At 35.4% G+C, this 14,016-nt stretch overlaps 1 pseudogene; it reads left to right on the forward strand.

Annotated features, from left to right (window-relative positions):
- The first annotated feature begins 10,836 nt into the window (after window positions 1-10,836).
- Window positions 10,837-11,359, forward strand: LOC102013585 (annotated as a pseudogene).
- Window positions 11,360-14,016: the final 2,657 nt, after the last annotated feature.

Below are 14,016 nucleotides of genomic sequence, written 5' to 3' on the forward strand. Positions count from 1 at the left end.
AGGCGGCCGGGCGAACTTGAACCTCGGCAGCCGCCGCGGGCGAGGGGCGGGACCGTCCCAGCCCCGGGCCGTTCGACCCGCAAACCGCCGGCCCCACGCCGCGGCTCCTTTTACTTTTGCAGGAGGGAACTCGTGTGTTTTCCATACTTTTCCCACCGCTGCCCCTCCTCCCGCCGCCATGTAGCTGATGCTTATAAAAAGTTGTATTCAAAAGCTGACTGCAGCCCAGAATCGATCAACAAAAGCGACCGACCTCGTTGGGTAAAATAGCTGTGCGTGTTGCGGGGCACTGGAATTGATCTCTGCGCATCAGAAGGACACCAACAGGCCTCTGTCGCCAGCCTCTTAAAACACTCACTTCACTTTCTGTCTAAACACGTAAACACCGTCGCTCATCACCCTTTACCCCTCTGAGCCGAGCCCACACTTGGGAAGGGAGAAAAATAAACTGACATTTATTAATTACTCACAAGGAGCCAGGCACGGTGTTGCCATGCTCCTGCCACGATTTCTCTTTAGAATCCAAATGTGCATGTTTTATTAGTGCTAATGGAAGGAGGTGGGAGAGAAGACAAAGGTACGTTTTCTCTCGCTGACATCTCTAAGATTGATTGATTTTTTTTTTTTTTCCATTTAACACCGATCAGGGTTTACCTAGTTTACCAGGCACTGCTCTAGGTGCTAAGAATACAGCGGTACCCAAAAGGAAGGGCCGCCCTCCTTCTTTGATCTTTTGTTCCGGCGGGCCAGCCTCATTCCTCTTACACTAGTTAACAATTTAATGGGTTGTCACTCCCTTGTTTTAAGTCACACTCCACCTTCCCCATTCTGGTTCCCCAGTCAGTATCTTTATGAAATCGGTGTGGGAGGTGGGGAGAGGGGGCCTCGGGCCAGGCGGCACCGGGAGCAGAGATCACTGGACTGTGAATGAGAAGACAAGCTTTACCTCCGTCCGAAGAACAAACCATTTGACCTTAGGCAAGACTTTTAAATGACTGGTTTTCTCATCTTGTAAATCAAAGAAGTTCAATTAAATGTTCAAAAAGTTCTCTTTCAGGTCTACCACGGTCTCAGATGATGACATCTTTTCAAGTAGACTGTGTGCTTTATTTTTTGAGAATAGTCACTGATATATGGGATCTGATTCAATTTGATAGGAACACAGTGTCACCTTCCAAAATTACCTAAGCCGGCTGAGCCTGCTGCCCCAAGAGCAATTAACTAAAGCAGTAACCCTGTACAGAGTGTACTTGTGTTAACTAATAGGGCGCTAATCTGGCAGCTGCTGAAACCCACGCTAAGGTCATCACACTGATTCCATAAAATAAGCCCACATTCTTTGTCATTTAGAGCAAAGATATGGGTTCGTCTTTACGATTTTTACTGTTATGAAAGTTGTCTCTACAAGCCAAGTATCTAGAAAAACTAGGAAGTAATGTTGCAATTACAGTCACTGTTCAAGAACTTTGGAGACTAGGTTGAGAAAGGTGTGAAATCGGCAAATATAATAAAAGGTATTATATTAGTGACTTTCCAGAGTAGCCGTTGGCAGTCCCGTCTTGAAAGAATAATGTCTGGGGGGTGGGGAGGATGGTAATACTCTGTATCTAAGAACCTTGCCTCCGGCAACAGTAATTTGCAAATCCACTTGGGGATAATGTTTAAATTTCTTTTTCAGGGTCCAAGTGTAGAACTCACTGGAATCGGTAATGCCTGTTGGGTCAGAGTTTCATAGTTTTCTTCCACCGGAGAATTTGTGGGTTGTGTTACTGATGCTTGTTTCTATTTCTCCATTCTGTCTTGTAATCACTAATGAGAAGTTAACAACTACCATATAATAGGCTAAGCATTTACTATGTGCTGGTCACTGTTCCAAGTACATTAGAATAATTTCTCAATTCTCATAAATTTCAACAATTATCTACTCCAGTACTTACTTTACAGTTGAGTAAATCGAGGACTGAAGTTAAGCCTCTTGTCCCAGATGATGTGGCCGTGTAGGGGTAAGCTGATTTCAACCTCAGTGATTCTGAAACTTGTTCTCTGTCTCCAGTGCTGGGGATCTCTCACAGGTCCTTGGACATGCTACCAAAAGCGTTCAAGATTTAGGTGGGAATGCCTTTCTTAGAATGATTCCTCAAAAAGTCATGTGCTATGTAAATTGTGCAATCACTTGGGAAAATTATTTGAAGTATCTACTACACATAAGTGTATGGAAATCCTATGGCCCATTCCTGGGGACATATGAATGTCAAATGTATACCAAAAGTGCTGCTCAGATTAATACTACTGATAATAATGCCCAAACCAGAAATGACACAAATACTCAAAATAAAATAGATAGTTGGTGTATTCCTATCACAGAACACATTCTATAACGGTGGGGATGAGTAGTCTGTTTTTAAACAATAGCACAGATGAATCTTTCAGATATGCTCAGTGAAGAAGTGAGACATACAAGAATATGTCACAGAAATTCATTTATATAGCATACAAAAACAGAAAACTTACTGATGCTGTTTAAAGTCAGGATAAAGCCAGGTGCTGTGACAGATACCTGTGACCCCAACACTCTGAGAGGCAGGAGGATTACAACTTTGAGCCTGATCTGGACAATTCAGAAACCCAGTGAGACCCAGTTTCAAAATTTAAAAATGTAAAAGATCTGGGACATAGCTCAGTGCAAAGGCCCTGAGTTCACCACCCAGTGCCACAAAAAGTAAAGTCAGACTAATGGTGATGACTAAGAAGGGGCACAAGCTTAAGCCGGTGCTTGTATGTTCAATATGTGAAAAATAATACTATTCTGGTATCTGCATCTCTCTATATACATTATACTTCAATAAAAAGCTTTAAAGTGTTGCATGTGAATAAATGTGTGTGGGTATTTTGTATATATGAATACCTTTATAATATTTTTTCATATATTTATCACACTGCTCAAATGCTCATCAACAGGAATTGAAATGAGCAATAATAGTATTCTCTGAATAGCCAACGTTGAATGGAGAAAAAAAAAGGCTGTGGTTGATTCACACACAATTATACAGTGTGAATACAATAGAATATTATATAGCAAACCACAGTAAAACATAGCAGATCATCAGATTTCTTTCTGGGTAGAACAAATGATAAAGCTTAAACTTGATATGAGCAATATGAATGACCTCATGCTTCATATCAGCAAAAGCTTAGATGAGTTAATTCCCAAAATTCTTAGATGAGATAAATGAATAGATCTAAAGGAATTATTCCAAAAGAAATTGCTTGTTTAGTAATGGAAACATGTAACTTTTCTGCAAGTACACAATGGGAAAAACTGACATCTGTGTTCAGGAATACACCAACTACTTAACCCATGGCAGTTTCTCCAGTTGTGCCGTCTTTCACTCAAATCAGTGAATAATAACCTAATATTCAACCTTTGCTATTCAGAGAATACTATCATAGCTCAATGATAGAACTAAACCCTGAACCTTTCACTACTGAAAAATATTTTTGGTACCAGGTTCTCTAAATTACTAATTTTTTAACAAGTTTGTTGGTACATTTTAGATGTACATAACGATCATATTCATCATAGGGAATTTGTACCTGTACATGATGTATTCTAATTCCTCTTTTTTTCCCAATTCCCTCTCCTCCTTCAACCCCTCTTCCCCTCCCTATTTACTAAGCTTTATTTCCATTTTATCTTTTTTATAATCTTTTTTTAATTGCTAAATTTTTATGTCCCCCTATCTCACACTCTGCACACTGCCAACATGGCAAAGATTAACACATCATTCTTGATATTGCGTACCAATATATAATATTACAACTTAACTTATTAAGAAAATTGATTTTTAACTCAAAGCAGCTAAGGTTTATGTTTTGGTCATTTATAACTTTCAGTTTTGTCTGTGTGTCTGCACTGAGACCAGACATACAACTGAGGTGGTTAATAGAGCTATCTCTATGCTATTTCCAAATGAGCAAGTAAAGAGACTAACACATCCCTTCTTTAACCCTTGTAAGTTGTTTTTAATAATAGCTCTTCCTGGGGAGAAGTGATAACTTGAATTAACTGACAGGTAGACCATCAGCAATAACAGTGTTGTAACTTTGCCCTAATTATCACCTGCTGTTTTAATTTTTTTTTCTCATTGGAAGTTGTTTTTCAAACTGCAGTTTTAATGTTAAAAAAAAAAAAAGAAACGAGGGAACGTGTGGTTCAATTTGCTGAGTGTTGTGTCTCCTTCCATAATATTGTACGATAAACTTTCATCATCTCTGCAGGTGTCTCTGATGAATGACACATCGATCAACCCATATTTTTCAGACTCTGCCATATGAAGCCAATGAATGATACCTGCTGGTGACCAAATGATGTTCATGTAAAAAACAAAAGTGGTTCTGAAAAACTTAATAAGCTTTAGATTAAAAAAAAAAAAAAACCAGTCTTTCTAGCCTTCTCAAGGCAATGCTTTCTATTTGAAGTTTCACTTGAAATGATCAAGTGAAAAAATTAATGATAGTCATAAGTAAAAGCTTCAAATGACTCTTTAAGGTGACCAATGAGAGATCTTAGTATCTACTATTGATCGAGAGACTGAGGATGAATTTTTCCTAGTAGAGCTGGTAGATGACAAGTTATGAATTATTTGGAGAGTGGTATAGATGTAGAAGAGACTTAGATAAGATTAACACCCCAATGCAAGAAAGTATACACCTTTTGAAATTACATATAAAATATAGCAGGGGCTGGGGATGTAGCTCAGTGGTGGAGTGCACACTTATGTACCAGACCCTGGGTTCAATTCCCCAGTAACCACACACACACACACATACACACACACACACACACACACACACACACACACGTAATAACAATAACAATAATAATAATTAAAATCCTGACCTATTTGCAAGCTGCTATTTACTAAACCTAGTATTTCTGCCATGTTCAAGGTCTTTCATAGTCTGGTCCCAGTTGTCTAATTAAACTCCTCTAGTACAGGGTATATATTTCTGTGCTTTCAAAGCTAGCTCTTTCCAGAACACTTCCACACCTTTGCCCATGCTAGTCCATCATCTCAGAATCTCTCTTCATGCCATCCAAGTTCAGTAAATTTCCTCTCACCTATCAAACTAACTTAACCACTAAGGCTAACTAATACAGAAAGGTTATTCTAGTTACTACTTATTCAGAATTAACAACCTGTTTTCTGAATGTGTGGCAAGTTAATGTATATACTTATGTATAGTTCAATGTGTTATCACATATTTCAATATAATATAATGAAAAAGCATGTACTCTCCAATTGGTTTAAGAAGTAATATATTTCCAAAGTACTTGAACCCTTTTATGAGTACCTCCTCTGAGTTCCTGTCCTTTTTCCTTTCCTTCTTCTCAAGGTATCATTATCTCAAATTTCACCTGTATCATTGCAAATATTTCTCTAAATTTTTACTACATTTGTAAGTATTCTTAAATATAGTGTTCTTTCGCATTATTTTAAATCTATATAAATTACACCAATCTATATACAGTCTTCTGCAATTTTGTTTTACATTCAGTGTCTTACTGAATGAGATAATCAGGTTCTTATTCAATGAGGGCTGCTATTGTTGATACATACAGTTGCTGTGCATTGCTTCTCACTGTTGCCTAGTATCCCATCATTAACTTGTCCACAACATTTTTACTGATGTCTTATTCATAAGTATTCAGGTTTCTTACAATTTTTTTGTTAAAAATACTGCACATCCACAAGGGAACAAGGCTCTGCTTTTTGTACCACTGTTGTAAGACTCTCACTATTACATTGTTATTATGTGCACACCGTACAGCTTCTACTGTTCTTGGTAAGTTTTGGAGAATTGAGGCTGGGCAGGCAATGCAGATTCTCAAAGAATGTTAACTGATTTAAACACTTGTCCTTTCGGTTTTTGAATTTAGATTAGACTCAGGCTCTTATGTTTTATAGTACAGATGAAGACTTGAATCTTTGAATATTCATATTTTTGCTTCAGAAATCCTAAAGTGAAGCCTGAAACAACTTAAAGTTTAGTATTAGAATGAGTTCCTCCCAAACATCTATCCTTTCAAAATGAAGTGATCTTATTTGTGAAATCCTTAATGCCTCTGTCACGTTAGGAACAAAATAGATGTCTGTCTACGAACTTAGGAGTGTACAATGATCATATTTATCTTCAAGGGCCATTATGGTTTGAAAGATCCAAGAAAAGAGGAACCATTTCCATCTACAATGAAAATTTAATTTTCAGAAAAAGCAAATATTTTATTGCTTGAACTATTCATATAAAAATATTGCCCAGTTCCTGGGCTTAGAATTCCAGGAAGTTTCAGGAAATAGCTAAGTAGAATGGCATTTGATAATAGCTAAGCTTATTAATAAATTTAAACTGCTTATATATCATCAGCACAGTTCTACCCTATCTATGTGTACTTTTCCTTAAAAGATTAATTTCCTACATTTGAAGAAGGAATATTAGGTGTACAAATATATTCATAACATTATAATTGGGGGAAGACACCTACAACAACTATAATGAAGGATGATTAAGTAATGTATAACATGGAGATGTTAGAATTTAATAGATTCATTAAAATTATACATAGATTTTAGGAGCATATGTATTTATTAACTAATAAACATAGAATTGTACATACCGTGGCTACTATTACTTTTATTTATAATTGTTAAATTCTGTATTATTTGTGTAAATTTTAGAAGAAATAAACTTCTATGTGTGTGTATATATATATTTGTTTTATTTTACTTTAGTGGTAGTATAGATGGAAACTTATTTTAAGTTGCTTTTTCTTATGTTAAATTATTATAACATTAAAGGTTTTTTAAATATAACACTTTTTTTCAGACTGAGGATTGAACCCAGTGCCTTAGTGCTATTATGTTATTACACCTTCAACTTCCTTCCTTCCTCTCTCCCCCGACTTTCTTTCTTAGTTTTAGGACAGAGTCTTGTTAAGTTACTAAGTTGCCCAGGCTAGACATGAACTTGTGATCCTCTTGCTTCAGCCTCTCAGAACATTGGGATTACTGGGCATGAACCACCATGCCCAGAGAAGTATAAAACTTTTTTTTTTAAAGTGAAATGTGTAGATTAATGTGTTCCTATTTACTTGTAAGTGATGAGTTTCCCAGGATGTGTCACATTAATTACTAACACCAGAATCATCCTGGACAAACTGGGAAGGTTGGTCACCCATAATTTATCTTTGATTGGTAGGAGAAGTTGCCAAGAATTTAACTTTTAAAATCATTTGATTTGTAAGAGAAGATATAATTTAATTTCATTGCTAAGAAATAAACTAAATACCAGTTTGGTCAATAACCAATCATTTATATTGAAAACTCTTCCGTACTGTAGGTACTTTTGGAAAATTGCCCATAAATTCTTAAAGAGACATCCTTCTACTAATTACATATTCACCTGGTATCCATTTGAAAAATGAAACTACTCACCATACACATTAATTGACATAATTACTGAAACACCAAAATCAGATTAGCCACCATAGCTCAAAGAAAAATAGAAAAAAGAAACTATTGCTCCAGCAAATTGCAAAAGTGTTAAAGAGCGGGGAATTCAAAAAGGTTATTCAACTTGATAATTTTAAATAAAGCTAATAAAACACAGCTATTTCATAATTCATTCATGAGGTAATTCCAGGTTCTTAATAGTGTATTTTGGATATACTACAGTTTAAAAGTCAGTTTTTATACTATCCTGCACTTTATTGATTATTCTTGTAATCTCCATCATGTATGTTTTAATGGCCTCACACTACTATTCTAAGTAAAATTGTGTCTGTGACTTTTTCTATGTCATAACTAACAATCATACAGTTATCCTAGAAGCACAGCAGTAGCATCAATAACCCTGTTGTATCTGAGGAAATCTTACTTTTCAAATTCTTAGCATTTTTTTTCCTTCAACACTCATAGGAAATCATTGTTTTCCCTGTTTGGCATTCGAATCATCTGATTACAGAAACATAAAGGTAGCAAAAAGGAGACATATGTCATTGCAATTCTACTAAAATCTCTTTATTTCCATTGTTCCATTACATGCGGACTGTTATTTCATGCTCTTTCTTCCTGGTTTGCTGTGCCGGATTATTGTTGTCACTTAAAATGTAATCTCTTGCACAATTCACTTTCTATGTACTTCATTCCAGTAATATTATCAAAATATCTTTGCTTTCCAAGACCCTTTATCAAATCTCATTAGTGTTCTTCATCATGATTATTGCTTTATTTACTTTTGCTCTTCCCTGCAAAATGTTTTCTCTTCACTGCAACATTTAGTTTGTTCTCTCTACCATTCAACAAATCCTACAAATTGGTCTAGAACTCAAAGAAACATGAAGAAAACAAGTGTAGAAGTAACATACAATGATTCAAAATAAGAATAAAGACCTACTTAGAGTACTTATTCCTCTCGTTTATCACAGGAAACATTCGTTATCTGTTAAATCCATTGTAAACTTTTATATTTTGCATGTTATTGACTACTCATTGTGTTTCCTATCAATGATACCTGAATTTTACCTAACAGAAATATAGTGTAATTATGACTGAAAACATAATGGAAGAGGAGAGAAAAATAGAGAAGCTAAAACTCACCATTTTAAAAAAGATTTTAATATATTAGTTGAATTATACATACTTATTATTTTTAAGTCTAGATCTCTCTCATACTATGTAGAAATTGCAAAGACAGAAGCAGTAAGATGTAGTGCTCTATCTAATACCTAACATAATTTTTTTCTTGAATTCCTCATATTAAGCACCCCAAAACTCTCTACTTTATAGAGCTTATAACGCACACAATGTGCCATTTTACTTTCTCATTTTTACCTCCATTACATACTGTCTTTCTTTCCCTCTTAGGTTTGTCCATCGTCAACACCATACTAATTCTTTTCCTCCAGTCTACCAGAGACCACAACTTACCTTTGCAGAAGACAATCAGAATATAGTAATCTTACAACCACCATTAATAATGCTGAAACTTTTGGGAAACAGGATACTAACATAGTCTCAAAGTGTCACTCCCAAGATCACTTATTATTCAAAAAGAGAAATGGAAATTTAACATTGCAGACATTTGCTAAATTCTGCCTAGTCAAATGAGCAAATTTACTATCATCATTTACAACTGTAAATACCTTTGGCATGAAACATTTGAGTACACAATAATACCTAAATAATATTCCTTCCAGATTACTTTTTATGGTGCTGGTGATTAAGACCAGTGCTTCTCACACAATAAGCATGCACTATACCACTGATCTACACGCCCAGCCTCTCCTTCCAAAAATATTTAGCCTGAATCTAGTCACTAGGACACAATTTAACTTCAGAGACTTTCTGTAAAACTGGCCTGAATTCTTCAAAAATGTCAGTACCATGAAAAACAAACAAATAAAAAAGACTGAGAAATGGTAGCTTGTGGGAGGGTAAAAAGATAGGAAAATAGAATGCAAAAGGTAATCTTTGATCAGCTCTCAGACTACAAGTAAATAAAGAATGGATTTTTATCAGACAATTGGGGAAATTTGAATAGAGCATATTCTTAGACAATAGAATAAAATCAATGATAAATTTCCCAAGTATATAGCTATATTATTGTTAGTTATGTGGAGGAATGTCCTTTTTCTTTGGAAATATATGCCACAGTATTTAAGGATGAAGTGTCAGGATGTCTGCAATAAATTCTCAAAGGGCCTAACCATGCCTATATCAAAGGAGTACAGAAAGAGAAATAGAGAGAAAGCAAAGGTGGCAAAATATTAGTAATTTCTAAATCTAAGGAAAGAATATATTGTACTTCGCTGTACTATGACTTTTTTGAAAGTTTAAAATTTACAAAAATAGTTTTTAAAAGTTGGGGGAAACCTATTAAGCCAAAGCCTTACATTTCTTAGGAAAAAAAGCCTTAGATTTAATGACATACATTAAAGCCACATGCTTTGCTTCAGGCTTATAAGAAAAGGGAAAGGCCTCCACGTATGTAGAGCAAAGGAAGGCAGGGTTTGCAAGAGCAGGACAGCAGATTAGTGCTAGGTAGACATCTTTCAGGACGTGTGTGTAGCTGGCCCTATATTATAGGGTTTCACAAGATTCAAGCAATTTGGATTGAAAATATATTTTTAAAATTTGTATCTGTACTGAACATTTACAGACTTCTTATCATTACTCTCTAAAATTTCTCGTACAACAATTTATGTAGCACTTACATTTTATTAGATACAAGTAATCTGGAGATGACTTAAATACATGGAGAAAAGATGCAGATTCTACGCAAATACTTTGCCATTATATATGAGGGACTTGCTCATCCCCAGATTTTGGTATCCATGGAGTGCAGCGTCCTAGAATGAAACACTTTGGAGATATTGAAGGATAACTATGTAAATTTCTAATTGAATATAACATTGAAAATGCTGTAGTATATACAGGCAGAGACTCAGAGAGATATGGTATCTTGTCCCATAACTCTGTGTCAGATAACACAGAGATAGAAATGAAATTCAAACCAATAGTCCTGTGTGTTAACTTTTTAAGGTTTCCTCATGTACAGTTATTCTAACAAACAATCTGGAATTTATTAAACTATTTAAGTTTAATAAAAAGTCTGGAACTTTTTGTAAATGAATGCTGCCCAGTACTTCTCTCTTTTTCTATCAATTCTTTATGAAAACAAGACTACACAGCAAAATGTGAAGCCTGGAGCCATGCCTGTGCACCCAGAGGTCACACACCTGCTTTGGAAACCTGAGTGCATCATGTTATAAAGAGTATGGGGGCTTCAGTGACTCGGGCAGTCAGGAATTTCAACTTAGAGAACCGAGCGGATGAGAAACCAGCAAGGTGAAGCCATCCACAGCCCCAAGGCACCCGTCCACCCAGAGCGTCCTGTGCAAGGAGATGAGAGATCATCCAGAAATTAAGAGAGAAATTGCTAGGAAAAATGAAAAGCTCCTGTCATTATTAAGATGTGTATGTTGATTCCAAATGTCCTGTACCACTCCTGAGGGTAAAAGATGCAGAAACACAGCAAAAACCAAAGGAATTCAGATTGCCAAAAGGCCCATCACTTTGGTATGGATATTAAGAACATTCCCAAGGGAAAATTTCCATTGTAGAGGCCTTGACACTTCTCAATAGTCATAAACTTTATCCAGAAACATGGGACTGCTGAGAAAATACCACAAGAATACTATTTAAAACTGAAAGATGTAAATTCACTTCTCAAATATTTTGTTACTTTTGAAATCAAGGTCTTTCCTCCTGGAAACAAGACAGCAATAAAGTCAAAATGAAGAAAATCATGAAGTTACTTTGCTTTTGTGTACATATCATCTCCTTGTCCTGTTTATTTTCTCATTTTTAGCATATTAAAATATAAAAATTGCAGAGTATATAATGCTTCTCTGAAAGCATACTATTTATTGAACTCTGTTGACTTTTCAAGTTGCTAATAGAAAGTATTTTGTTTTTTTAAATCTTTAATTTGGTTTAGGCATAGTTCCTGTGTATATGTCATTATGACTAATCACATCTACAAATGTATTACAAATGAGAGAAATAATGTATTGTTTTGGGCACATGATAACACTTTAAGTGTTAAATGTTTTAAAAAGCCATATGATTTTTGGTTCAATATACTAGTCCATTTACAAAAAAATGAAAGAACTCTAATCAGTATAAACTTATGTTTTAAAACTGTAAATCACTTAAAACCATTTTGCTTTATGTAAAGATCAGTAATTGAATCACCAGTACTGGTATTCCTGAGCCATCTACATTGTGTGGTTAGGTACCTGTAAATATGGCTTCTATTATATCGTGTCACACAATAAGGTACTTCCTGTGTCATTCTTTAAAAACAAAAACCAAAAAAAGTGAAGCATGTAAAGATTTTTGGAAATTGAAGATAAATCTATGATAGGAAATTAGCACAGACAGAAAGTAAAGTGTGAGGCCGTGTATATCCTTTTATAAAAATGACAAGACAGAAGTACAGATTAACCTATATCAACTACACAGAAACTATTCTTCATTTCCAATTTGAATGGATGTTTTTATTCGTTTTTAAGATGTGGTTTACTACGTAATGGAATTTCAAATTATCAGAACATTAGTTGAATTCTGGCTTAAAAGCCTTTTTCTACTACTCTGCTTAATAGAACACATGATTTTTCTATTTTCTTTTTTTTTGCAGTGCTAGAGATTGAACCTCAAGGCCTGGCAAACTAGGCATTACCATACCACTGAACTACATCCCCAGCCCCAAATACAAGATTTTCTTATTTCAAGTGCCCCAAGTATTCTTGGGATACAAATGTTCTGTCAGTATTTTCATCCTACTTTCTAATTTAAAATAATACCTAGAAGAGGATTTCTGTTGTGGTTGAAATCTAAGCTTCTCTCTCCTCTAAAACCTGTTGCGGTATTTTTGTAATGAGCAAGGAAATGCAGGACTACAAGCAAGGGGCAGACAGTAGCACTATGCCCATAAATGAGTCCTGTCCAATACCTCACTCTACCAATCTTCTGTGAAAATCAGACTACAGTGCAGCAGGAAAGACAATAACAACATTATAGTCCAAGTGACCTTAAAAGCAAGCAAACCCTATTATTTGAAGGAGTAATGGATAGGTCTGAACATTATCAGTCACTCTGGATGTGACAGAAATACACTTCTTGTTAGATCATCAGAGTAAAAACCTTTTCAGCATTGCATTTATCTTGAACAAACAAGAGGGAGGTGGTGTACAATAATAAGAATGTTCTACTTTATACACAACCTTTTTTTCAGAAATATTTCACTTTGGAGAATGGAATCCAAAAATCAAATTAATTTCCTTAGTTAAACAGCCTCTTATCTATCCAGGTTGATTCTGTTTTGCATACCATATGTTGAGAGCTTTGGAAACCTTTTCATATCCTTGATAATAAAATTTCCTGCATTTTCCCTTTCAGGCATTATGATCATTTCTCTTAAAAATGTGGACATATTTGACATAGGAAGAACTTAATTGTTCCTAACTAAAATGATAAAACTTTAGATTTAAACATAAAATACCATATATGGAAATGTCTTCCACCTGGTGCCCATCTAAAAATTCTTGCCCTTCTTCAGGAAAAAAAAAAGTCATTTAGAATTATGCATAGTACCAGAATCCTAAAGCAAAGTAAAAAGACCTTCGTGACTATATTAAAAATAATTTCATTCACCTTCAGCTAAGCAAACCTGGAGAAAGATTAAGAAATAAGTTGCCCACATTTATCATCATATATACAGTCAATATATTCACTAGACATTTCCCCTGATATTCTATTAAACTAGCCTCTTTTACTAGGAAGAGAAAACTCTCTAAAAAGAAAATAAATAGACAGTGACGAACAGCAGTATTACCTCTGTCTACACTTTAAGTTCCCTGGACTTTGGTAAACTTTTGAATTCTTTCTGGCCTGTACATAAAAATTATATATCCTAGCTTTCTGGGTAAGATAAATGGAATGACTCTCTTTCTTGTTTGAGTTTTATATTGTAGGGAAGAAGAATGACTCCTGTACTTCAGTACTGTACCAATGACCTAGGATTGTGAATGTGAGTAACATGACCTTACCAAGCAAGGAATCAGTTTGTAAATGAGATCTGGTCTCCTGATGCAGAGCAATGATTTATGCATAAATACCTTTCAGGGTCCTTACTTCAAGGAGGCTAGAATATCACTCAAGGTGCTCCAAAGACAAGAACCAATAGCATATGCCAATAGCATAAAATAGAAATTGGATACCTAGGAATTCCAGTCTAAATCCAAGGGCCCAAGAACCAACAACACTGATGGTATAAGTCCGAGGGAAGGCCTGAAACAGTCAGAGTGAATGTTATAGTGTGGGTCTTGCCTCCTCCCGCAACCATGTGTGTTCAGAGTTGAGGCTTTGGAAGGTGATCTGGCTGTGGGAACAG

This window comes from Chinchilla lanigera, unplaced genomic scaffold (assembly GCF_000276665.1).
Source record: "Chinchilla lanigera isolate Chin_1 unplaced genomic scaffold, ChiLan1.0 scaffold00055, whole genome shotgun sequence".
NCBI lineage: Eukaryota > Metazoa > Chordata > Mammalia > Rodentia > Chinchillidae > Chinchilla > Chinchilla lanigera.